The sequence below is a fragment of the Lactuca saligna genome, chromosome 8 (assembly GCF_052625555.1).
Source record: "Lactuca saligna cultivar CGN05327 chromosome 8, ASM5262555v1, whole genome shotgun sequence".
Classification (NCBI taxonomy): Eukaryota; Viridiplantae; Streptophyta; class Magnoliopsida; order Asterales; family Asteraceae; genus Lactuca; species Lactuca saligna.
The window spans coordinates 735346-762726 of record NC_136424.1 but is presented as its reverse complement, the minus strand read 5'-3'; the positions used below and the strand labels follow the sequence as shown (position 1 = coordinate 762726).

The window sequence follows — 27381 nt, the reverse complement described above, 5'->3', positions numbered from 1 at the left end:
TGTCATAAGATTTTTTCTTCATGAAAATGACTGTGAGAAAATGCTTTCACTAAGAGAGATTTTAAGAAGATAGCAATTGTAAAATTGCATTCTCAAATTTGATTTTGGTTACGGTATCCCTCTCCATGATTCGAATTGTGAGATTTGGCAATTAGTCTTAATTGTTTAAGACACATATGATCTATCTTGGATAAAGGTGTATGAGATTAAGAAACCTTAATAAAGGATCATCAAAGCATTAAGTATTAGAAACATGAACTTAAGAAATTCAATAGGCATTGTTTTTTCCGAAAGTTAAGCTGTTTATGAATACATGTCAAAGCTAGTGGGAGCATAAGTGTTATGTTTATAATAATCATAATGATAGTGGGAGCATAAACGTTATGATTGTATGATTATTAAGGCAAGTATTGTAAGTTAGCAATATTAATTATAGAAAACAATAGTCATACTTTGCAAAGTTGTAAGGGTTGAATAGTTATTTTGCTATAATTAAGGGAGAGAATATTATGCTTCATTTCAAAACTAGAGGCTTAGGTTGTGGAATGTTAATAAATTTATTCAAGGATACATAGTGTGTTCTTAAATTTTGATTATTTTTACGGGATTCCTCTTCATAATTCGAATTGTGAGAACATAGTACATAGAATATTATGGCAGAAGATTGATAAAGTATCAAATCTTTATGTAAGACATTATGAATCGTATCCTATACGCTTCGGGTACATGATCGATTGCAAATACTATAATATTTGAACATTCTAAAATTTTCTAAATGTCTAGCGCATTTAGAGGGAAAAGGGACTAGAATTGGTTTTGACTAAGATAATTAAACAACTATCAAAGGACAATCCAAAGTTCGCCGAGGATTGGTCGCTTGTGAGTAGTTGGAAGTATGGTATTGGATGGAGTACATCGACATTATTATGAATAGATAAGATTCTATTAAGAATGAGTTGTCATATGGAAAATATGGAAACGTGTCCATATTGGGAATTGAATGTTGAAAGTCTATGTCTAGATTAGAAACTTTATGCAAATGGATGTTCAAAGAAATATACTTCGAGTGAGAAACATCATATCTAAGGAATTGTATTGTAACAACCCCCAATAGAGGACTTTGTAATTTCATTGGCAATAGTCATCGTGATTTTAGTGCAACGACATTACAAAAGGATAACTGCATAAAATATTAGAATCTAACATATTCTATAAGTGGCAAGAATTTAATATTCTATCACTTGTGGAAAGGATTAGGAGTTGTGAAATGAGTATGATTGGAAATGTGTTCATTTGATCTATTTCACAAAGTAAGAACCATAGGTAAACATTGTGTGCATGATAAGAGCATGGGACAACTGTAATAATTCAAGTAAGAAGTTGATTACCCGAAACAACAAATAATGAGTAATCGATATGGTGATAAATAAAAGGTGTTTTATTTATACTCAAAGGTTTGAGGCCATATGGGATTAATATTATTCTTGTGTTTCACTTTGCATGTTTTGACTTCCTGAATAATTTAATTGGTTAAGAGCAATCAAATTATTCGAACGGGCCACAGTCGTTCATATGTTGGAAGTAGGTATGAATGAAGACTGTCGTGAATTGGTGTGTGGATTGTCTAAAGAGTATTAGACAGAAGCAAATGTTTTCTGCAACTTTCATGAGAGCTTAAGAATATGATTTGAGCATTGGATTAAACCCACACTCACTTGGATCACTTCATGGATTTTATCACGAGTGATTGGTGAGACGATAACATCTTATATTCTTGAAACTGAGATGTGTGAGTTGTATCTTGCGAGTCGGTTGCATATTGATGATATGTAAACGCACCAGTAACTTGGTGTTATAAAACATATTGTTGTGTGTGATTCGGTAAGTGAGTGCAAGCGAGCATTGAATCGAAGTTTATCCGTTCCTTTTATCCAAAGTAGGATAAAAGCGATATCTTTGGGCCCCTCGATGGTTTAGTGATGAAAAACGTAAATGCTCGGCCGGGATAGGGCTAATTTGATTTGTTCAATTAGTCAGTCGTCATAAATCGGAAGTCGGGAAATAGTACATAGAGAATGATTAGAAATCATGTCTCATACGATATCTAGAATGGAGGAATATATGATCCCTTATCTAAAAGACACGCGTATCTGATAGGATCAGAGTTGACAACGACTTTGGAAAGCTACGATTGCAGATCAGGATCTAAAGTCATACGCATAATTGTTATTAGACTTATCCAAGTGGGAGACTGTTGGATTAGTGTCTAAGTCCATAACTATTTTGGTATGTACTTGACCCGATGGTGCATGGTCCTTTTGGGTTGCCTTCGCCAAAGCAACTTGATAGGATGAATTATGGAGAGAAAGGATTAAATATGATTTATTAACATATTATGGGAATAATATATTAAAGGAGAAATCATATTGTTTAATTAATATAAGTCAATAATTAATAAGAATTAAGTTTGTGACTAAAAGAGATTAATTAAATTTAAGGGATTGGAATTGTAATTATAAGATAATTGCAATCGGGCTGCTTAGGGCTTAAGCAGTTAGATTAGGGTTTCCTAGTTTAAATCCCTAATAGCCTACATGTATATATAGCACCCTTAAGCCCCAAAAACGTGGAAAAGCTTCCTTCTAGGGTTTTGGACGGTTTTGGGTAGCCTCCTTCTCTTCTCTTCTTCATCCTCTTGCTCTTGGTGTTTGTGAACCATTAGAGGAGTGACATATGTGACTCTAAGCTTTCTAAAGTCATTACAAGAAGGAATTATGATTGTTATTGCTACATAACAATCAAGGTAATATCTTAAACCCATTATTATGTTAATATCGATTATCATATGCTAGAATTAGGGTTTATAGCCTTGGATGAATTGCATGTACAATAGAGAAACCTAGATCTAAGCATTAGGGTTTGTATGAGCACATAGGATGTTCTTATGACTAAAACCCATCAGTGGTATCAAAGCCTAGATTGGTTTCTATTGTATTGATGCATTATGTAGCTGAAAATTGTTTTCTGGCTTTCTGTTCGACCTGACTCGGCTAGTCACTACCTGGACTCGGCGAGTTCCAGAGTGTGACTCGGCGAGTCGGAGCGTCAGACAGAGGGATTTTCGGATTTTATAGCTATTTTGCTTGAAGATAATTACCATATTCATTTTAAACCTATAAAATACGAATTTTATTGTTTAAGTCCACAAATAGGAAGTAAAGTGAGTTATTAGTCCTAAGTCCTTCAAACCTTATTTATATACCTATATATGTAGTAGACATGGTTTTAACAACATATAAGTTTGAAAACGATAAAAGAAAGGTTTGGTAAAGTGAATTTGATAAAGAGTTTGACATGTAAAATAGTTTGATAAACAGTTTGAATTCATTTGTTTGGTAAAACAGTTTAAAGTATGGAAAATCCATTTGTATGCTAGTTATTAATCACATGTGATTGATCTAATAACTAACATTGTTCAACTTGTATCCCCCCCATAAAAGCATTTATAAACATTTAAAAACATTTCAAAGGTTAATTAAGGGGTATGAACTCACCTGTAGTGAGTGGATTGTACGGAAGTTTTGGACAAGGTGCTAGGTGTCAATTGAAGACTTGAAAACACACAATGATCCTAGTTAACATATAATAAACATATATGTATCTAATTAGACATTTAACAACTAATTAATAAAGTTAAGACACCCGAGGACATGGAAACACTTTGATTCAAGTGTTATAGGTATCAAAGGGTTGCATCTAAGGGTTGTATGGCATGACATTGGAGTTTATGGCCCAAGAACAACTCCTTATGGAGTTTACGGCCCATGGTGATTACCCCATGATTTTATGGCCATAAATTCATGGTACTAAGTGCCATTTTGTGTTTTGAGGTCTTATAAGTCATGATTGAGCATCCAATGATCAAGTCCAAGCCTTAGGAAAGCATTAGGGGCACAATATCACTACTTTGTAGATTTTACGGCCTAAGGACCATATCCTTATGTGTTTATGGCTGTAAAATCTTATGGGGACATGTTTTGATTGTTGTTTAAGGTCTTAAACACTTCTAGGAATAACATCCAAGGCTTAGGAAGGGACTAGGGTCCATTTAACCCCAAGAAGGGTTTACGGCCCAACAACATCCCTTGGCCATAAAATCCTTTGATATTATGTTTCTTGGTGGTTGTAAAGTGTAAACAAGTTCATATTAAGCACACAAGAAGCTAGGGCAAGTGTACTTACAAGATAGAAGCTTGATTGGGTGTTTAAGGTCCAAGAACACTAGTGTGTGTTCTTGGTGTTTTGAAGAACACTTGAAGATCTAAGTGAAAATCAATAATGAATGGATGAAATGATGTATAAAAACTAGATGTTAGGTTATAACAACAAATCAAGTCGAGAAACACTTACGTTTTCGGAAGATTAGGTGAAGAACGGGATGCTACTTGAGAGAGCATGGGGAGTATTCTTGAGGGTGGAAGTGAGAAATGAAGGAAATGGGGAGTAAACTCATGCCTAAGGCATGAGTTCATGACCACTTGAGAGTTCACAGCCCAAACTCCAAAAGTTTGGCCATGAACTCTTTATTAGGGTGTTAATTGTGGGTTTGCTACTCCGAGACCCGAGAAAATACTTCCTTTCATTTGTTCGTTTGAAGAATAAATACTAAAAACACTCAAACAGACTTTAAAATGGCTAAAAGTTATTAGAAATGTATTTGACTTTTATTTGAAGTGTTTGACCATAGAGTTCGTTGGAATGAAAATTTCGGGTTGTCATATAGTCCCCTCCTAACAATACTGTCATACTATCAATTATAGGACATCAAGCTAGCATATAAACATATCAGACAATAGCAAACCTGAAAATTATCACAAAGACAATCATCTCACTAACCAACTACTAGTGGGCCGACCTTGGGCCTTAGACCCACTTCTATCGGAAGGTAACTCACCTCAATGTCGCGTAGTGTCTGAGCTGTCCTCGGTGTGAAAATTGACTCTCCTCGACTCTTCAATCCCTACACGATGAATCTTCTAAGTTATCAATTTGCACTTATAACCCTTACTAGGGTCAAGTCAAATCCGATCAAAGTCAACTTTGGTCAAAGTCAACCTCCAGTTGACTTGACTCCCTGAGTTGGCCTACCAAATCTTCGAGTCCACACTCCTCCCTCATAATACAACCCCCAACTCTACTCGTCGAGTCTATCAAGAACTCGACAGGTTCTCCTTCAACCATAATATCAGGACCATCTTCAACTGACTCGCAGAGTTCATCCTTGAACACGTTGAGTTCATCTCCCTCATATGAATGTGTCCAGTCTATGACCCACCAAGTTGTATGGGCAACTCGTCGAGTCCATCTTCATGGGTTGGGAGATTGCCTTGGACTCGCCGAGTTTGCTCATAGACTCGTGGAGCCCCGTGATTTCTTGGTCTATAGTCTCGTCCATCTTTGTTGAGTCCTTCTCTAGACTCAACCATATCCCCCCAAACAACTAAGGTCGGGAACCACTACCTGACTCGCCGAGTCTCAAGAACAACCCGCAGAGTCCACTAAAGTCCATATCCATAAACTCGATTTCTTTTAAGCTTATCTCATCCAAAGGATGGAGCTGACCTCCTAGGGTCGATATAGCACGTAAAGTCACGAACTTTACGTCCATGCATGGGTCTTTAAGCTTTAAAGGACCACAAATGATGTCTACAAGATGCATGGGGCTCTCATGACCATAAAGTTGGCACCTTTATGCCATGAGACCCCTCCAAAGTCCAAGATCTGAAGCCATAACTCCACTTTACACCCGACCACCCAAAAATGGCTTAGAATGCCCCAAATATACCAAAATCTAAACCCTAAAGATGATTAAGCACATGGGAGGTCAAGATAGAATCTTTTTACCTTAAATGAGCTGGAAATGGAACACAATCTCTGTATCTTCTAGCTTCAACTTGAATTCCCAAGCTCCTTTCCTCTTCTCAAGCTTCACAATCCACCAAAATGTACAAAATAGCTTTAGAACACTCCAACAAGGCTAGGGTTTCAGGTTAAGGCCTTCTAGAAGTATAAGGGACGATAGAGGCTGAAATGGGGAGAGATAAATTGTTTAAGTAGGGTGAAAACCCTCAAATTTAGGGTTTCACTCAAATAACATCTACTCGCCGAGTCGGTCTCCCGGCTCGTCGAGTAGATCACTTAAACTTTCTGCGGATGACGAGTCTACTCGACGAGTTGGGCTCCCAACTCGTTGAGTCCCAAAGAAACATATATGAATTTCTTGAATTAAATGCGTACCAGGAATCAGGTGTTACAATTATGATATCAGAAAAAGCATGGAAATGGTTCCTAGAAAAACCAGCAATAGAGAAAAGGATGGTTGGATCAGTGTGAGTTTTTTTTGCACTCAGGCCCGTGACTTAGTTTTATGGTCCATTCCCGAACGGATTTCATTGCATCCGTTCCTTTTCTAGGGTAGGGTCTTATCACCCAAGACTTATTTCCAGATGCTAATGAATTGCTAGTAAAAAGGGTTGATCTATGCCCATGAATTCTTATGATCCCTTTCTTCTTACAACAATCTGAAAATGCTTCCGAAAAATTGCAATCTGCCAATAAAAAATAAATTGAGACAAACTAAGATGGTTTAGTGAGTTATTCCCAGATTATTTTTTTAGATAAGTTATTATTATATATATACACACACACACACACACACACACACACATATATATATATATATATATATATATATATATATATATATATATATATATATATATATATATATATATATATATATATATATATATAAAGGGAATACACATTACAGCCTCACCTAAGCTTAGATACTAAACCTCTTGAAAATACATTGTTTTACTATATAAAGATTACGGTTAATGGATTCACAATTAATACTTCAAAATGTAAATTCAAGATCGACACAATAGGGTTTAGGGTTTAGGGTTTAGGGTTTAGGTTTAGGGTTTAGGGTTCAGGATTTAGGTTTAGGGTTTAGGGTTATTGAGTGTTTACGGATTCTGTTTTAGTATGTGCTTGAATTTATGACTCACGAAACTCCTCTCCGCACCACAATCAAAGAGTATGCATGCATAAGCGTTATTGAGGAGAAACGTATCTGTAACCACTGTGGGATCAACTATTGCTTCGTTCTGCCCTATTGCCAACACTCTTCTCATGTCGCCAACATTCCTTCCTTAGGGAAGCCCCGCTTGTAGTGTCTAGCCTCCGCAAAACCATAACACGCCTGAACCACACCGACTCCAGGGACTTGGGTGATTGGTCATGCCGGTGCCTTACAGAAACGGGCAGTGTGCCCTTTCTTGTTGCAGTTGTTGCAGTGCATCTCCCGATAAGTTCCGTTGTGATGGAAATTGCATTTGCTGCACTTCGGTAGGTTCCCAACGTATTGCCTTGCTGGTGTAGAGGTAACAGGAGCAGCAGTGGGGGTAGTAGCGGCATGGACTGCCACTATTTGTTTCTTTTTGGAAGGTTCTTGTGAAAACTGACTCTTCCTCTTGTTCCAAAACTTCTTCTTCTTGTTCTTGTTGGTACGGATGTTGTTGTTGTTGTTTTTTCCTATGGTTTGCTCCGGGACAACAGTTGCGAAGCCTTGACAGATTCCATGGTCAACGAGAGCTTGTGCCAACTGTTTGGCGCTATCAAAAGTGACTGCTTTGGAAGCTAGTACACTTCCTCGAATCTGGGGTGACAGTTCCTAGATGTATCTTTCGATCTTCTTGCTCTCTAGATCAACCATGCCTGGGAAAAGGATTGCCAAATCACTAAACCTAATGGTATAGGTTATGATGTCTAAGCCTACCATAGTAAGGCCCCAAAGTTCCTGCTATAACTTTTGTGCTTCGCCCCTTGGACAGTACTCTTGCATTAACATTTGCTTTAGATTCTCCCTGTCCATAGAATTTGCCACTACTAGAGTTAGTGACTTGATGTGGCCATTCCACCATGTCAAAGCTCTCTCGGAGAATGTACAAGCGGCAAATTTTACCTTGATCACTTCTAGACATGCACAGATCTCGAAAACCGCTTCTGTTTTCTCTATCCATTGTGATAGAGCCATTATCCCTTCGGATCCGTTAAAAGTTATGGGCTTGCTATTGGTGAAGTCCTTGAAAGTGCAATCCCCTGAATGACCCTGGTGTTGGCCATTCGTAGAGCTATTTACTCCACTTCCGGACCCATTATTACTCATCTGTTCCTTGGCTGCTGTCACTGCAGCTGTTACAGCAACTATCAAGGTGACATTATCCGTGATGGAGGTGGTGGTGGTGGAGGTGTTGTGTTTTTGACATGGCATGTAGATCTACGGAGCAACATCGTGCTGCTAAGGAAATTGAATGAAGAACATAAGTTTTTTTTAATGATTTGAAGTTGTGTGTTAATAAATTTGTTATTTTTATCAATATATAAATTCGACTGACCTACCCAAGGTTTAGAGCTTGACTCATAATAAAATTTTGCATAGTGATAGATAAACTTATGAATCTGAGTGGTAGTCAAAGAATTTACACACAAAGGAATTTCTTCATATATATTAAACACATACCGAGTTACATTTGAAGTTAGGAAAATTTCGACCATTCTAAGGATCTCAGATACAGAAGTTAAAGAAAAGTAAGACTTTTAGCCGAGTTCCTATTCTATAACAAAATTTTTGGGATTTGGCAAGTACTACTTGCGACGTAGGTTGCGCTTGGAGCTCGACTCCGTGTCTGATTGCTTTGGTTCCATAAGGCGCCTATTGAAGGCGGCTTGCTGTTCCCTTATCTCAGAGAGGGCTGCAATCAGTTGTGCTTGAAATGTGTCGGTTCGGAGTTGGGAATTATCATGTGCCCTGTCCAGTCGATGGATGTCGGAAGTGTGAACTTGTACCTCCACGTTGACTTCACAAATCCGGTCAGCTTGAACCCCAGATTGATACGACTTATTGGCTAGTTTTCCCACCATGACGGGGAGTGCTCGGTCGGCTGAACCTGCATCCCTGACGTCGTAGAAGTCCCGACACATACTGTAGGGAGGACATAACCCTTGTTGTTGGCTCCAATAGTAAAGGTGACTTCCCGAGATGGGAGTTGGTCCCTTAAATTTCTCCTAACTGCGGGAGGTTGAGCGACTGGTGGGTTGATTACTTCTGGTTCTAAGTCTGTCCCAGAGTCATCCCCTTCCTCCAACTCTATAGGTTCTTCATCCTCTTCGGGGTCCTCCTCTACCCATCCTCCATTGCCCTGATTTGGGTAGTATGGATCCCCTGGTGGGTGGAATCCAACCATTGCGTCCGTGCGAGAATAGAGATATGAGAATTGTCTAGAATTTTTATACATGTAAATCTAGACACGTAAGTTAAACTATTGTATTCACTAAATACTCCTATAGTATTTAAGTTTGCATGTTTGATACTAGTGTTATTTTGGTTAGTTTTGACTTGTTGCTCACTACGACCATCCCTCGACATACATTAGTCCGATATCGGATAAATATAGTTGATTAGGCTATATTCTTCCCAAATCCGATTACATATTCCGAGGCCTAGTCGTAGTGTCCAACCTGTCTTAATACTTCTTGTATAGTTCTAACTATGAAAATGACTTGTTATATGCATGTATTTGTGCTTTTACGACCCAAATAACTTAAGCTAAATGAAATGCGGTTTAGGTGTAAAAAAATTTTGGTCAGAGAGTTTTAGTCCCTATGCATTTATAGTTTGTATATCTTATGTGGTTCGATATACTTAGGTCACTATAAACAATGCTCTGATACCAATCTGTCACACCCCGAAACCAGAACGGCAGAATCGTTCGAGGGCGGATGACTTCATGTAGTATCGTAACAATTGAATACATAGTAAAGAAAGTAAAACAACCATCATATATATAATTTAAAAGTTACATTGTTGAATCATACTTGTTCAAAACAAATTACAATATGATGACAAAAATGAGTTTTTAACTGACGACTTAGCGTCACTTTACCAAAAGCTGAAGTCTACCTGTATTACTGAATCCCTGAGAAATACAAGTAGTTTTGAAAGAGTGTCAGCAATAAAGTTGGTGAGTTCATAAGCGTTTATGTATGAAATTTTTAAGTTTGGTATAAATCACTGAGTTTACTTCTAAAAAATCCAATATTTTTCCATGAGTGTGTGGTAGCTTAAGAGTTCCAAAACTGTAATGCATTAGTAGTTGTCATGCCTAGAATAATAGAGTTATGTATGTATAAAATCACTAAGACATTTGATAACCCCGTAAATCATTGTGTTTTTAATACTCCATGTGAGTTTTATACCCATGCTATTGACTTAGGCTGCCTGTAACAACGTTCTTCAGGCGTTGGAATGTTATGACGTTTGTCACCCTAGACCTGCCGGTCTAACTGTAGCTAACAATTTAGGTGCGGGATTGTCAATCCCGTATAGATCTATACACAAGTATCACACTCTCCATACAAGAGATTATGGTATATGATACTGGACTTTAACGGCATACTTGAAAGTACGTGAAGTGGAATGTCTTACAAAACTTAGTATCAAATAGATTTATGTATGAAAAGTCCATTTGTTCTTGTATATGAAAGTATTTTCTTGATTTAGTACCTATAGTATGTAAAATCTCAGGATTTCCCCGTAAACTATACCTATTATAGTTTTTCCAAAAGTGTATTTCGTTGGTATGGTAAACCCTAGTATAGTGTCAACTTTGTATGTAAAGTATAACATTTGTAATAACATCATTGAACATTTATACTCAAAATACAAATAAATTGTTTGATATTTATATAACAACATGTTTCATTTCAAAATGGACAAAGTGTTATCATGATATGTTGCATGAGAATGTTTCCGTATAATAGTTATGAAACACATATGATTGATTATAACAACAAGTATAGCAAAAGATTTATGTTATTCACACGAGGATAATCGTGTGTTTACTTGTATTCCCCCCTCCCCCCCCCTTAAAAGTATATAAAAGCATTTGAAAACGTAGTTATAGGGGTATGAACTCACTTGATCGAGTGAAGATGGTGAGATGAAAACGGAGCAGAACTTCGACAGGAGAATGTTGATTTATCGGGATTCTTGAAAATCTCGGGAGCGTAAAACTTCCTTCGGGACTTGGGTATGAAAACTGGGGCTTCGGGATATTTCTTGCATGAAAAACGTAGTAAAAACGCAAGAGACGGAGAGAAAATGAGCAATTATTCACGGAACCCTCGCATCCCTTTTATAGGGCGTACGGGGTTAGGTGAGGCATAGTGGACGTCATTACTTACGTACTTCGGATGGGAGGGATTCTGTCCGATGGGAGAGCCTGTTGGCCGATGGGACGAGGCTCCTATCCTCTGGTACCCGGGGTGTAAACCTTTACGCGGGGCGTAAATGGATTTTTCCAACTTCTAATTTGCATAACTTTTGTGTGTGAGCTCCGTTTTTCGCGTTCTTTATATCCACGTGTAGGTGAGAATGTAATCTACAACTTTCATTTAGACTCCGTTGGCAAATTTTGACTTTATTTTAATTATATTATTTTTAACAAGCTGGGACACGAAAGGTTAGTTAAAAATCCGTAACTTCTTAATCCGATGTCTGTTTTCGACAGACTCTTTACCGTTGTACTACCATTGTTGAGGTATTAGATTGTCTTTTAGATTGTTTCGGTTAAAAATCCCTCGATCTCTATTTCGAGTTTTTAGCTGCCTACTACTACATCCAAAACTTCGAAAAATCATAACTTTTCAATACGAAGTTAGATTTGGACGTTTCTTTTTACGTATGTTCACGGTTTAATGATATCTACGATTTTCATTTAGATACTTAAGGTTAAAAAAGTATTTTATTAAAACTTCGCATTTTACGTTTAATCGTATTGATGGTTTTGTTGTGAGTCTTAGGTTGGTCATAACTTTTTCGTTATAACTCGGATTTTAGTGTTCATTATATTTCTGAAAACCTTGACATGATAACTATCATTTATGAAATCCAGTATACGACTTTTGAACATTTTATTTTCGACAATAATTTCATTATATTAAAAGGGGTTACAATTCTTAGCTTTTTAGGTCATTACATTGATTCGAAATATCGGGTTGTCATAACTGACTCCACTTCAAAATCTCGGCGACTTTATGGGATGAAGAAGACTAAAATGTCAACTATCGAAATGGGTATCCAACCATTTCAACGACCTACTTGCTCTAGAGTAATTCCCATCAGAACCTACAACTAACAACACTTAAAGGTATGAGCTTAACAACTACCAATCTTACACCCACGATCACACTAATGCTTCATTGCATCACAACCATGAAAGATTCCTACAAACCTTGCATTTGATTGCATCACACTCATGATGAAGATTCCTTAGAATCCTTGCGTAAACCATTACAAATCAGACCGACTGCCGGTATCCCATGCATAATACACAATTTTCCACTAAGCATGACTCTTGGTATGCAAAATGGCATATGAAGATTCTCAAAATAAAATGTCTAGACCATCATGAAGAAAAATTATGATTTCTAGATGGAGACTTAAATAAACCACACATAGCGTCTCATACATAATCACATAATCATAAGCACACATAGTAATAAGAGCATGAAAAAAGTGAATACAACATATACCTGCAATATCAACTCATGGAACTCGGATCCCCTCGACCTGTGACTACAATGCTCGACTCCTTACCAAAAGAACCTCCAATATGCCCTCGTGACCATCAGAAATCCTCAGAGTGGCTGGAGCAGGTTCCGTGACTGCTCCCCTCATCAATTCTGGATAGTAGGCCTTCTTGTGACATCCTCCACACGTGCTCCCACCATTCTGCAAAGAAATCATACGCATGATCAAAACATACCTAAAGTATCCTCATCCCACATGCTTCCTAGATTCTACGTGACTCTCCTATAGTCGAGTATGGATCATGTGCTTTCAGTAGTACGGTCCCAATACTTCCTTCCACACCTATCCATAATTTCGACAATAATCGCCCTGAATCCTCTAAGACACCTTCTCAAACTGGTACTCCAAATAGTCGCTAAAAAACACATCCAAACCCACTAAACACTTGCTAGGATCTCCTAGGTTCCTCACCCACCCTTCCATCAACTTCTGAAGATCCCCTACTAATGTCAGCTAGCTACTTCTTGAGTAAAATTTCATGCAACAAAGCTTAGATAATCCAATCTGCGGATGACGAGTCTACTCGACGAGTTGGGCTCCCAACTCGTCGAGTCCCAAAGAAACATATATGAATTTCTTGAATTAAATGCGTCCTAGAAATCGGGTGTTACAATTATGATATCATAAAAAGCATGGAAATGGTTCCTAGAAAAACCAGCAATACAGAAAAGGATGGTTGGATCGGTGTGAGTTTTTTTTGCACTCAGGCCCGTGACTTGGTTTTATGGTCCATTCCCGAACAGATTTCATTGCATCCGTTCCTTTTCTAGGGTAGGGTCTTATCACCCAAGACTTATTTCCAGATGCTAATGAATTGCTAGTAAAAAGGGTTGATCTACGCCCATGAATTCTTATGATCCCTTTCTTCTTACAACAATCTAAAAATGCTTCCGAAAAATTGCAATCTGCCAATAAAAAATAAATTGAGACAAACTAGGATGGGTTAGTGAGTTGTTCCCAGATTATTTTTTTAGATAAGTTATTGTTATATATATATATATATATATATATATATATATATATATATATATATATATATATATATATATATATATATATATATATATATATGAAGGGAATACACATTACAGCCTCACCTAAGCTTAGATACTAAACCTCTTGAAAATACGTTGTTTTACTATATAAAGATTATGGTTAATGGATTCACCATTAATACTTCAAAATGTAAATTCAAGATCGACACAATAGGGTTTAGGGTTTAGGTTTAGGGTTTAGGGTTCAGGATTTAGGTTTAGGGTTTAGGGTTATTGAGTGTTTACGGATTCTGTTTTAGTATGTGCTTGAATTTATGACTCACGAAACTCCTCTCCGCACCACAATCAAAGAGTATGCATGCATAAGCGTTATTGAGGAGAAACGTATCTGTAACCACTGTGGGATCAACTATTGCTTCGTTCTGCCCTATTGCCAACACTCTTCTCATGTCGCCAACATTCCTTCCTTAGGGAAGCCCCGCTTGTAGTGTCTAGCCTCCGCAAAACCATAACACGCCTGAACCACACCGACTCCAGGGACTTGGGTGATTGGTCATGCCGGTGCCTTACAGAAACGGGCAGTGTGCCCTTTCTTGTTGCAGTTGTTGCAGTGCATCTCCCGATAAGTTCCGTTGTGATGGAAATTGCATTTGCTGCACTTCGGTAGGTTCCCAACGTATTGCCTTGCTGGTGTAGAGGTAACAGGAGCAGCAGTGGGGGTAGTAGCGGCATGGACTGCCACTATTTGTTTCTTTTTGGAAGGTTCTTGTGAAAACTGACTCTTCCTCTTGTTCCAAAACTTCTTCTTCTTGTTCTTGTTGGTACGGATGTTGTTGTTGTTGTTGTTGTTTTTTCCTATGGTTTGCTCCGGGACAACAGTTGCGAAGCCTTGATAGATTCCATGGTTAACGAGAGCTTGTGCCAACTGTTTGGCGCTATCGAAAGTGACTGCTTTGGAAGCTAGTACACTTCCTCGAATCTGGGGTGACAGTCCCTAGATGTATCTTTCGATCTTCTTGCTCTCTAGAGTAACCATGCCTGGGCAAAGGATTGCCAAATCACTAAACCTATTGGTATAGGTTGTGATGTATGAGCCTACCATAGTAAGGCCCCAAAGTTCCTGCTCTAACTTTTGTGCTTCGCCCCTTGGACAGTACTCTTGTATTAACATTTGCTTTAGATTCTCCCTGTCCATAGAATTTGCCACTACTAGAGTTAGTGACTTGATGTGGCCATTCCACCATGTCAAAGCTCTCTCAGAGCATGTACAAGCGGCAAATTTTACCTTGCTCACTTCCAGACATGCACAGATCTCGAAAAGCGCTTCTGTTTTCTCTATCCATTGTGATAGAGCCGTTATCCCTTCGGATCCGTTAAAAGTTATGGGCTTGCTATTGGTGAAGTCCTTGAAAGTGCAATCCCCTGAATGACCCTGGTGTTGGCCATTCGTAGAGCTATTTACTCCACTTCCGGACCCATTATTACTCATCTGTTCCTTGGCTGCTGTCACTGCAGCTGTTACAGCAACTATCAAGGCGACATTATCCGTGATGGAGGTGGTGGTGGTGGAGGTGTTGTGTTGTTGACATGGCATGTAGATCTACGGAGCAACATCGTGCTGCTAAGGAAATTGAATGAAGAACAAAAGTTTTTTTTTAATGATTTGAAGTTGTGTGTTAATAAATTTGTTATTTTTATCAATATATAAATTCGACTGACCTACCCAAGGTTTAGAGCTTGACTCATAATAAAATTTTGCATAGTGATAGATAAACTTATGAATCTGAGTGGTAGTCAAAGAATTTACACACAAAGGAATTTCTTCATATATATTAAACACATACCGAGTTACATTTGAAGTTAGGAAAATTTCGACCATTCTAAGGATCTCCGATACAGAAGTTAAAGAAAAGTAAGACTTTTAGCCGAGTTCCTATTCTATAACAAAATTTTTGGGATTTGGCAAGTACTACTTGCGACGTAGGTTGCGCTTGGAGCTCGACTCCGTGTCTGATTGCTTTGGTTCCATAAGGCGCCTATTGAAGGCGGCTTGCTGTTCCCTTATCTCAGAGAGGGCTGCAATCAGTTGTGCTTGAAATGTGTCGGTTCGGAGTTGGGAATTATCATGTGCCCTGTCCAGTCGATGGATGTCGGAAGTGTGAACTTGTACCTCCACGTTGACTTCACAAATCTGGTCAGCTTGAACCCCAGATTGATACGACTTATTGGCTAGTTTTCCCACCATGACGGGGAGTGCTCGGTCGGCTGAACCTGCATCCCTGACGTCGTAGAAGTCCCGACACATACTGTAGGGAGGACATAACCCTTGTTGTTGGCTCCAATAGTAAAGGTGACTTCCCGAGATGGGAGTTGGTCCCTTAAATTTCTCCTAACTGCGGGAGGTTGAGCGACTGGTGGGTTGATTACTTCTGGTTCTAAGTCTGTCCCAGAGTCATCCCCTTCCTCCAACTCTATAGGTTCTTCATCCTCTTCGGGGTCCTCCTCTACCCATCCTCCATTGCCCTGATTTGGGTAGTATGGATCCCCTGGTGGGTGGAATCCAACCATTGCGTCCGTGCGAGAATAGAGATATGAGAATTGTCTAGAATTTTTATACATGTAAATCTAGACACGTAAGTTAAACTATTGTATTCACTAAATACTCCTATAGTATTTAAGTTTGCATGTTTGATACTAGTGTTATTTTGGTTAGTTTTGACTTGTTGCTCACTACGACCATCCCTCGACATACATTAGTCCGATATCGGATAAATATAGTTGATTAGGCTATATTCTTCCCAAATCCGATTACATATTCCGAGGCCTAGTCGTAGTGTCCAACCTGTCTTAATACTTCTTGTATAGTTCTAACTATGAAAATGACTTGTTATATGCATGTATTTGTGCTTTTACGACCCAAATAACTTAAGCTAAATGAAATGCAGTTTAGGTGTAAAAACATTTTGGTCAGAGAGTTTTAGTCCCTATGCATTTATAGTTTGTATATCTTATGTGGTTCGATATACTTAGGTCACTATAAACAATGCTCTGATACCAATCTGTCACACCCCGAAACCAGAACGGCAGAATCGTTCGAGGGCGGATGACTTTATGTAGTATCGTAACAATTGAATACATAGTAAAGAAAGTAAAACAACCATCATATATATAATTTAAAAGTTACATTGTTGAATCATACTTGTTCAAAACAAATTACAATATGATGACAAAAATGAGTTTTTAACTGACGACTTAGCGTCACTTTACCAAAAGCTGAAGTCTACCTGTATTACTGAATCCCTGAGAAATACAAGTAGTTTTGAAAGAGTGTCAGCAATAAAGTTGGTGAGTTCATAAGCGTTTATGTATGAAATTTTTAAGTTTGGTATAAATCACTGAGTTTACTTCTAAAAAATCCAATATTTTTCCATGAGTGTGTGGTAGCTTAAGAGTTCCAAAACTGTAATGCATTAGTAGTTGTCATGCCTAGAATAATAGAGTTATGTATGTATAAAATCACTAAGACATTTGATAACCCCGTAAATCATTGTGTTTTTAATACTCCATGTGAGTTTTATACCCATGCTATTGACTTAGGCTGCCTGTAACAACGTTCTTCAGGCGTTGGAATGTTATGACGTTTGTCACCCTAGACCTGCCGGTCTAACTGTAGCTAACAATTTAGGTGCGGGATTGTCAATCCCGTATAGATCTATACACAAGTATCACACTCTCCATACAAGAGATTATGGTATATGATACTGGACTTTAACGGCATACTTGAAAGTACGTGAAGTGGAATGTCTTACAAAACTTAGTATCAAATAGATTTACGTATGAAAAGTCCATTTGTTCTTGTATTTGAAAGTATTTTCTTGATTTAGTACCTATAGTATGTAAAATCTCAGGATTTCCCCGTAAACTATACCTATTATAGTTTTTCCAAAAGTGTATTTCGTTGGTATGGTAAACCCTAGTATAGTGTCAACTTTGTACGTAAAGTATAACATTTGTAATAACATCATTGAACATTTATACTCAAAATACAAATAAATTGTTTGATATTTATATAACAACATGTTTCATTTCAAAATGGACAAAGTGTTATCATGATATGTTGCATGAGAATGTTTCCGTATAATAGTTATGAAACACATATGATTGATTATAACAACAAGTATAGCAAAAGATTTATGTTATTCACACGAGGATAATCGTGTGTTTACTTGTATTCCCCCCTCCCCCCCCTTAAAAGTATATAAAAGCATTTGAAAACGTAGTTATAGGGGTATGAACTCACTTGATCGAGTGAAGATGGTGAGATGAAAACGGAGCAGAACTTCGACAGGAGAATGTTGATTTATCGGGATTCTTGAAAATCTCGGGAGCGTAAAACTTCCTTCGGGACTTGGGTATGAAAACTGGGGCTTCGGGATATTTCTTGCATGAAAAACGTAGTAAAAACGCAAGAGACGGAGAGAAAATGAGCAATTATTCACGGAACCCTCGCATCCCTTTTATAGGGCGTACGGGGTTAGGTGAGGCATAGTGGACGTCATTACTTACATACTTCGGATGGGAGGGATTCTGTCCGATGGGAGAGCCTGTTGGCCGATGGGACGAGGCTCCTATCCTCTGGTACCCGGGGTGTAAACCTTTACGCGGGGCGTAAATGGATTTTTCCAACTTCTAATTTGCATAACTTTTGTGTGTGAGCTCCGTTTTTCGCGTTCTTTATATCCACGTGTAGGTGAGAATGTAATCTACAACTTTCATTTAGACTCCGTTGGCAAATTTTGACTTTATTTTAATTATATTATTTTTAACAAGCTGGGACACGAAAGGTTAGTTAAAAATCCGTAACTTCTTAATCCGATGTCTGTTTTCGACAGACTCTTTACCGTTGTACTACCATTGTTGAGGTATTAGATTGTCTTTTAGATTGTTTCGGTTAAAAATCCCTCGATCTCTATTTCGAGTTTTTAGCTGCCTACTACTACATCCAAAACTTCGAAAAATCATAACTTTTCAATACGAAGTTAGATTTGGACGTTTCTTTTTACGTATGTTCACGGTTTAATGATATCTACGATTTTCATTTAGATACTTAAGGTTAAAAAAGTATTTTATTAAAACTTCGCATTTTACGTTTAATCGTATTGATGGTTTTGTTGTGAGTCTTAGGTTGGTCATAACTTTTTCGTTATAACTCGGATTTTAGTGTTCATTATATTTCTGAAAACCTTGACATGATAACTATCATTTATGAAATCCAGTATACGACTTTTGAACATTTTATTTTCGACAATAATTTCATTATATTAAAAGGGGTTACAATTCTTAGCTTTTTAGGTCATTACATTGATTCGAAATATCGGGTTGTCATAACTGACTCCACTTCAAAATCTCGGCGACTTTATGGGATGAAGAAGACTAAAATGTCAACTATCGAAATGGGTATCCAACCATTTCAACGACCTACTTGCTCTAGAGTAATTCCCATCAGAACCTACAACTAACAACACTTAAAGGTATGAGCTTAACAACTACCAATCTTACACCCACGATCACACTAATGCTTCATTGCATCACAACCATGAAAGATTCCTACAAACCTTGCATTTGATTGCATCACACTCATGATGAAGATTCCTTAGAATCCTTGCGTAAACCATTACAAATCAGACCGACTGCCGGTATCCCATGCATAATACACAATTTTCCACTAAGCATGACTCTTGGTATGCAAAATGGCATATGAAGATTCTCGAAATAAAATGTCTAGACCATCATGAAGAAAAATTATGATTTCTAGATGGAGACTTAAATAAACCACACATAGCGTCTCATACATAATCACATAATCATAAGCACACATAGTAATAAGAGCATGAAAAAAGTGAATACAACATATACCTGCAATATCAACTCATGGAACTCGGATCCCCTCGACCTGTGACTACAATGCTCGACTCCTTACCAAAAGAACCTCCAATATGCCCTCGTGACCATCAGAAATCCTCAGAGTGGCTGGAGCAGGTTCCGTGACTGCTCCCCTCATCAATTCTGGATAGTAGGCCTTCTTGTGACATCCTCCACACGTGCTCCCACCATTCTGCAAAGTAATCATACGCATGATCAAAACATACCTAAAGTATCCTCATCCCACATGCTTCCTAGATTCTACGTGACTCTCCTATAGTCGAGTATGGATCATGTGCTTTCAGTAGTACGGTCCCAATACTACCTTCCACACCTATCCATAATTTCCACAATAATCGCCCTGAATCCTCTAAGACACCTTCTCAAACTGGTACTCCAAATAGTCGCTAAAAAATACATCCAAACCCACTAAACACTTGCTAGGATCTCCGAGGTTCCTCAACCACCCTTCCATCAACTTCTGAAGATCCCCTACTAATGTCAGCTAGCTACTTCTTGAGTAAAATTTCATGCAACAAAGCTTAGATAATCCTTTGACTAAAAGACTTAACCCTGCAACGGTTGGAGTCAGACAAGAGCTGGCTAATAGGGTCAAATCAATCATTCTAATATTATTTAACCTCTGCAACATGAAACTTAACATATTCATGAAATAATTAACTCACATCAATACAAGTCCCACAAAGCACAAAGCAAGCAACATTCGAGAATCGGGAAAATCTAACCAGTGCATCACCTAATCAGTACATTCTATCCAATCATTTGAAATCCATACTAGGATGCAATTGTAAATGCTCGAACAATCATGCATATAAAGGAATATATCCTAGCATTCTATCATATATTCATGAGTAGATCCTTAGCCCTAATTTAGATTGCAGTTTTCATAAAATATAATAGATCAACATGTATGGGTATTCTTGGAAGAGATCGGTTGATGGCATGCATTACACCCCTTTGTTCTTTAAAAATATTCTTATAAAATTCATTTTCTTTCAAAATTTTACCAATTCCTCAGTTTGAGTGCAGACACGCCCGAGAGTGTGTCCGAATCCTTCAAACCAAGACTCTCATACCGACTTGTAATGCCCCAAAAAAATTATAGTAAAATTTTCATTTTAAAAGCACCATAAACCATACAAATAAGTTGTTCCAAACTAATCAAAGTGATTATATTATTTAAGAATCAGAATAAAAGTCCTAGATAGCCAATGCAGAAAATGCTAGGGGATGTTGTGTAGTCACATCGGGCCCTTCCCTTTCACACCGAAAGTATTTGAAACCATAAATATAAAATATTATGCACAAAACATAGTGAGTTCCCCAAAAAACCACATACCATACATACAATAGAGATTTCTATGTGTCAACCATAGTCTTTCCATTATGCCATGAGATGCATTATGGTATTTCCTTGCCAGGCTGGGGCCTAAAACATGGGACTTACAAATAAGTGCCAAAAGCCACCTCATGGTCTCCATGCATGTATCACAAAGACAACTTGCATACTATATATAACTGCTAGGGTCCGGTCCCTGGTCATGAATACAATTTGCCGGGAGCCACCTCCATCTCTTTCATACAAATGCCAGGGGCCACCCTGGTCTTCCTATATAACATAATACAGTGGGCTGGCATAGGTGCCTTCGGCACCCGAGTACAGTGAGGACACTCACCTAAGTTATAATTCTGACAAAAAAAAAAAACACTCGCGCAATGCCGCACCAATCACAACCAACAACTCTCACCGCCGAAAGATGGGTGCTAAACACCTTCTAATAATCCACACAAGACAAAACCTAGGTCTACCTTCTAAAAAAATAAATATTGACCAAAAGTCAACCCATGCCAAACGTCACGATCAAAGTTAACGATTAGAGTTGACTTTAGCCAACTGCCACATCGTGGCCTTCCTTGGCCACGTTGTGGCCTTCTCCCAACCAAACAAATGCGAAATTCCAAATTTCCACACTGTGGCGACCAATGGCCATGACGTGTGCACTGGGTTTCCAACAATTTAAAGCATTAAGTTGTTTTCCTCGATTCCAAGAGCTCCAAATCTCTGATTTAATCCACACTATGGTCTAAATGGATAAGGTTTTCGACTTTATCCATTAAGATACCCAAAGAGTTCAAGATCTTAAACCCTAAGTCCAAAATCCATAATGTCTTAACCATTAAGTCCTCAATCTGAAAAAGTCCTTAACCCAAACACTCTACAAGGGTTTATAACACTAGATATATCATAAAGGTGGAAGCTTTGTAGACATGTGTGTCCAGTACATGTCTAAGATCCATCTTAGGTCAAATATGAGCTCTAAAGGCCAAAATTTAGGAAAATGATAAGAAATTCCATAAAAGACTAGATCTATAACATATAATACTCTTGGGACTCAGGAGAGTCATAAAGTTTCCAAATTTATGAGTTCATTCCCTCCAAACTTGCTCAAACATGAGGAACATGGTATACTATTCAAGATCTAACCACCAAATGACATAAAACAAGGAACTTGGACAATTATAAAGGTCCATCGATAATATGAGGTGATGGAAATGTTGACTCCTTGCAATCTCCACCAAAATACCTTCTTTTTCTTCATCATCATCATCTTCTTCTTCTTCAAGCCAAGAAATTTCCAAAAAGACCAAGAATCAAGCAATGGATGAAGGCTAGTTTTTTTTTTTTTTTTTTTAAGGTGAAAGGGAGTTTGGAGGCTGGTAATGAACCCTAAAATGGGTTTAGATGGGTTTAAATACAAAGGGAACCCTAAAAGAGTCATGGTCTTGTGTCTGATCAGTTGCCACGTCGTAACCTTCCTTAGCCACACTGTGGTGTTCCAAAATGATCCCGCGATCATGTAATCGTTTCTATGTTATAGTTTTCCTTGGCCACGTCGTGGCATAGAGTTTCCTCCAAAACTCCATATTCGGTCCTAGATACAAATAAGCTTTAAACAATCTAGAACACGGATGTTACAAGATATCTCAATCATGTCAGCTCTTTTCCCTTCGAGTTTGAACCTGTAACTAAAAACACAAAGTAGCAACTATAAGCCTAAGGCTTAGTGAGTAATCATAATACTCACCCATTGTAGACATTATATGTAATACATATAATAGCTCATAAAAGAACATATTTCAAGTAATAAGTCACATATTACTTATAATCTACCATATAATATATTCTAGCATATTCTCAACCACTGTGCTTCTAGAACTTCCCTCCAAGAGGCTATTCTTTAGAAGAAAAAATCATCCTTAGCACCTACCCACACTGAGAGCTTTAGTGGTCTTCAACATTACACCACCTACCTATATTGGGACTTCAATGGTGTAATATACATATAACATCACATAGTCCATATAATAAATAAGTTCATGAGAACTCACCTTACTAGAAGACAAGATAGAATCCACACACTCGAGCCGGAGGTATTAAGTCTTCCCCAAAACTACACATTAGGTAACCCTAATTTAATAACTAAGGCAAAATATATATTATATACATCTTTATCGAGTCCCGATTAATTAAAACACTAATCCAGGACCAAAGATCATTTTGCCGCTATATAAGACCCAAATCTAACCAAATTGCATTACATGATGTAGGCTATGTTTTTAAACTTAGAACTTAGCTAAAATCAAGTTTCATGGACCAGAAACATTCCTAAAGTGAAACTCTTCGATTTGAGAGTTTCAGGACAAAAATTAAATAACGAAGAGTTGCTTCTTTGTTCAAGGCACCAATATGAAACCAAGTGAATTAAGGAAGTCTATTATAAGTCCTATTAACCTTATACAAGTTCTAAAAAATATCCATAACTTCAAAACATAACCGAACTTACACATTGATAAAAATCCCGAAATACGAGTTTACAAGGAGACTTCGAAGTACTTGAGGTGATAATCTTTTTTTATAGTAGAACAATCTTGCTCCTCAGGGTCAAAGGATCTGGGAACAACATTGACCATTGCTAGAGCTTGCCAAACTAGGCAAAAACATTTTTTGAATAATATCTTGAAATAAGTGACCACATGAGATTTAAGAGGCATTTTGAAGTTATAAACTTAGATCTAGTTGTCTATACTTGATCTTACATGCTAAAGGGATTAGGGAGCATCAGCACAAAGTGTTAAGAAGGTTCAAAACTCTTTCAACTCAACATAAAACATCCCAAACTAAAAATCTCGCTAAAAAGGGTTTTCCAGCGGTTTGAATGCTACCGGAGGCTGCTTCGGTTACCACAACACCGGAAAGGGGTTGGGAGGGACTTTAGGGACTAAGTGGATTCGAGTCATACCTTAGAGATGGTCTTAAAGATTAAGAAATGAGCTGAGAAGCTATCTTTTTTTTTTTTTTTTGCCAAAAACCCTAATCAACAACCTCCAACTTTCTCACTATTTTATTTGGATTTGAAGGCTCAATGAGAGGGAGTGATGACTTATAATGATCAAGAAGGATGTTACTTAGGTTGGGGACTCAATAGCTTTCTAGAAAACCCTAAGATACAAACTCTTTAATGCAAAACAAAACTTTTGCTGGTTGCGGCGATGCACGGGTGGAAGAAGACACAAGATTGAAGGCTTAGCCGTTTTCGCCCTTAGGGTTTTGCATGCTGGTAAATTCTATCCCAATGACAATTTCCTTAACAAAAATGATTTTCAAAAATTACCAATTGGCCTAAAATTATATATTATACTTATTTCAAATAAGTTGATTTATATAATCATTTTCTTTATTATTACTATTATTTTATTTATTCATTTATTATTATTATTATTATTTTATTTATTCATTTATTATTATTATTATTATTATTATTATTATTATTATTATTATTATTTTTAAAAACGTACCAGTCATCGAGAAACAGGTGTTACAATTCTCCCCACTTATCTATATTTCGTCCTCAAAATCCACTTTGGTTATAATGCCGAAACATTTCCTAAAAGAAAACCCTACATGCTTTTCCCAACTATTCATTGAACTGATGAAACAACAAAGGAGTCTCGAGACCACTCGGAAAAAAATATCGCCTCTTGGATCTATATGCTCAAGAATTATTATTGAATGATATTGTAATAACATATGATCCTATAGGGTTACACCTTTATCAAATTGACACATTTTGAATATTTATTATTAATATGATTATTAATATTTAATAAACTATGGTATTTAATTAGGGAATAATTATCGTTCTTATGAACATAATAATTAAAGAGAGAAAAACTAGTTATTATATCATATGTTATGATTTAATAATTCATGTACGAAGCTTTGGACACTTTGGTTAACCTTGGACTAACTAACTAGTTATCTTTACGTAGTTGTTCTAACTAGTAACTGATTTTGTCTTCTTTTATGGTGTATGGCCGAAAGTTGTATAGAGTATGGGAGGTTGCTTGTCAACCTACCTCCTTTGTCCTCCATTCATCTAAAGTCTTGTGAACACTTTAGATTATTATATAGAGTTGCTTTTGATTTATATGGACTATAAAAGAATGCATGGGGCTTGCATTTTTTTTGCCGGTCTTTCACTCTCTTCTCCTTCTTTCTTCACCAAACCTGTAAGTATCTTATGATCTTCTTCTTGGCTTTCTTTTGAAGATTACTTGCAAGTGTTGGTGATATAAAGTTCTTCTCCTTTAGTGCTTATTTGTGTTAAGAACTTAAAGGGTTAAGAAGTACTTTATAAAAGATGAGAACTAGCATTCCAAGTGCCTTACTCTTGATGGTGGATACATTGTACAAAAATTCTATTCTTGAATTTTTGCTATCGTCATCAACTTCCCAATTCCAAGTGCAATTAAAGGCTTTAAAAGTTATCTGTTAAACATCATGTGGTTGTTATTATCTTTCTAGTTTATGTATTTGGACCATCTTGGTGGTTTTGTTAAAATAATCTAAATATAAATCAATTATTTTTAAAGTCTTTCGTTTGCCACTAAAATTGCTTTTTATTAATTTAAGATCGTATTTGGTTATCAAAACACATCAGTGGTATCATAGCCTCTTATACATGTTTATAAAAATTTATTTAAGTATTTGATAAACTTTGGTTTTGGAAAATATGCTTGGTATTTCTTGTGGCAAAGGAATCACCAAATATATTTTCTTTGGCAACTTGTTTTTTTTATAATTGTTATTTTTGTGCAACCACGTTTTTCATGCATTTTGGTTGTATAAAATTGCCATAGAAATAGAAAAACAAAGTGTTTGTTATAATATATATATATATATATATATATATATATATATATATATATATATATATATATATATATATATACTATATTATTAAACATATTGCCTACTTCTTGAAATTTAAGATGTATACCTATTACAACATGGTGTACAATCTTTTTAAGCTTACAATGTAACTCATCGTATCTTTACTTTGTCTTAACCCTAACATCCTCGACACAACATCACACGCCGTCAAATCCACATCTATTCTATCTCTCTTCTTACTTGCTTCAGTTTCCGGTGGACCTTCGGTACCACCACCCTCTTCACTCTCCTTCCGCCGCCGCTGCAACCTCTCCTTCCGCCGCCGCTGCAACCTGTAGAAGGTCACCGGACATCCCTTCATCCATTAAGTGTTATGTGCTCAATCAAATGCTCATCCTTCTACACTGGATGATCGACACCCTACAACTCTACTTTTCTCTACCTCTGTTTCTCCTCTCAAAACCATAATCGCACATGTGTTTGCTCAAGAAAACAATAATGAACATCCAGCTTTTAAAATCCTAATACAGCCACCGTTATTGCCACCCCCTCTATCGCTCATATTATACCTTGTTTCAAGACGAGAAACCCTAACCCTATCATGTTGTCACCATCAACACCAACGAATATGTTTCTACCTTCTGTCTTAGGCCGCACACCAGTTGAAGCTTAGTCATCTCAGAAGTTAACGAGATTAAAGAGATGTTTTTTGTTCTGGGGATACTTTTAAATTATAGGTATGATCTTGTTTCCTGATTATTGAACTATTTTTAGTGAATTGTTGGCTATACTCAAATATTTTCTTATTAATTGGAATTTTATTTCATTTTGCACGCCATGTGTTCGATGAAATGTTCAATTCCATAGCTACAGGAAGCGATGCTTAAACTTGAAGTAACAAAAATGGTAGTTGAGGTATGACTTTAATTCCCTCTTCCTTGATCATCCAAAACAATATCTAAGATTAATGTAACACTTTTCCCCAATGCTAATACATTTTTTGGTAATTTCTATATTATATTTTTCTATTTAAAAGCTTGCTATATGTTTTTTATTCATTTCAACAGGGCTTGATTGTTTGATAATGCCCTTATGAGTGATCATCAAACCCAAGTGAGGCTGAAATATTTGCTTATTAATTTCATAAATTTTAAAATTAATCGTTATGGCTGGATGAATATTGATCAACTTATTCAAAAGTTGTAAGTGTTGTTCAGCTATTTGATCCATTGCCACTTGTGTATGTTTTTTTAATTGATGCATATTTTTTGCATCCTGGAGTTGATATTTTCCCTGTTCTTGCTGGAGTTGTTGATGGAAGGAACATTTGGGCTAATGACATTGCTGAATATATTGGGATTCTAAAGTCTCTTCAGGATGCCGTTGGTAAAAATTTATGGTTTTCTGTAGGAGTCTGGTTATAATGTTTTGACAAATAAATGATCGGTTTTGCATATTGTCATAAGTTCTTGATCTTGAAAACTATCATT

The 27381-nt window shown here is 37.0% G+C and overlaps 1 pseudogene; it reads right to left on the bottom strand.

Annotated features, from left to right (window-relative positions):
• The window catches only part of LOC145008593 (alpha-1,3-arabinosyltransferase XAT3-like), a 37491-nt pseudogene extending 22184 nt beyond the window's left edge, over positions 1–15307 (bottom strand).
• Positions 15308–27381: the final 12074 nt, after the last annotated feature.